The sequence below is a fragment of the Nothobranchius furzeri genome, chromosome 4, assembly GCF_043380555.1.
Source record: "Nothobranchius furzeri strain GRZ-AD chromosome 4, NfurGRZ-RIMD1, whole genome shotgun sequence".
Lineage (NCBI taxonomy): Eukaryota > Metazoa > Chordata > Actinopteri > Cyprinodontiformes > Nothobranchiidae > Nothobranchius > Nothobranchius furzeri.
Window position 1 is genome coordinate 88,352,467 of NC_091744.1, and position 1,546 is coordinate 88,354,012.

Below are 1,546 nucleotides of genomic sequence, written 5' to 3' on the forward strand. Positions count from 1 at the left end.
TCTGAGCTGGACACTGCTCAGCGCAGCTCTCTGTCAGCGTGTACTACATAAGGTCCACAGCGAGCTGAAAATATGGAGAGGGGCTTGGAGCGCGTCGCAGAACCAGAGCGCATGTGGGAAGATTCCTCCGACTGAAGCGAGACTGGTCACTTAGAAAATGTTCCCTGATTATGAAACTTTGGCTGAATAGCGCTTGTTCCTGTCTCCAGTTTGGTAACAAATCCAGGAGCCGTCTGAGGAGAGTCCCAGAATCTCACGTCCTCTTCAGCTCAGAATGCGCATATGATTACTCATAATTACTTATACTTATAAATGGCAATATCAATCGCCCATCCCCCCCCCACCCCCCCCCCCCCCCTCCCCAAAATTTGAAGCAATACAAAATTTACAAGCTACGGTTGAATCGTTGGGGGACACAATGGAAATGATCTTACTTGGTGACTTCAATCTTAACTGGCTCGATGAATCTACTCTTGCTGAACGTATTCTTTTAAATAGCTCAAATCTGACACAGCTGGTCTCTGAGCCAACTAGGACTTGTGCCACAAACTCTTCTCTCACTGACTGGATAACTGACCCAGATAGATTATCTGATTACGGCGTTTTGCCCAACTGCTTTAGTGATCACTCTTTTATTTATTGTTTCTGGAAAATATCTTTACCACATACACCAACTAAGACCATCAGAATTCGGGACTTGCATACTTTTAACACTGATCAGTATTTACAGGAGCTGCATTCTCTGAATTGGAATAGATTGTTTCTTATACCTGATGTTAATGATGCTTGGGCATTTTTCCACTCTCAGTTCATGCAGGTTCTTGATAAACATGCTCCTTGGGTCAGTGTGAAAATTAAGGGCAGCCATTTGCCTTGGATTTCTCATGATTTAATTGCTTTATTTAAGAAGTGAGACAAAGCGTGGAAAGTAGCAAAACTTAGTAATCTGGATGAGCATTGGACAGTTTATAGAAAACTAAGAAACTTCTGCACTACCCAGACTAGGAATGCTAAAGCTAATTTTTATAAGAATGCTTTGCATAAGGACATCAATAACCCTAAGCGCTTCTGGGATAAAATTAAAGACCTGATGGGGAAAACTAATGTTAGAATCTCACATCTGAATGTTAATGGGAGTCTTATTAATGACCCGGCTGAAATTGCTGAAGCATTCAGTAAGCACTTTGCTTCCTCTCCTCTCCTTGCCTCTGCAGGACATCATGGGTCTTACACCTTGCCTCACTGTTGCTCCAGTGGACTTTCTTTCTCTGAAATTCGTTCGGAGGAAGTGCGACCCTAACCCTAACCCTTAAAGTTACACTGTCTCTCTCTGGTGGGAATACTGCAGGTCCAGATGGCATAGAGTCGCTTTGTTAGGATAGCTGCTGATGTTCTAGCCTTACCATTATCTATTCTTTTTAATCACTCTATTAACACATGTAACATGTAACAATGTAATATTCTGCCCTTATTTCTTTTTGAGTGCCTCACAGCAGTTTAACTTAATTTAATTGTGTATATAGGTATTTACATATGTATGTACATG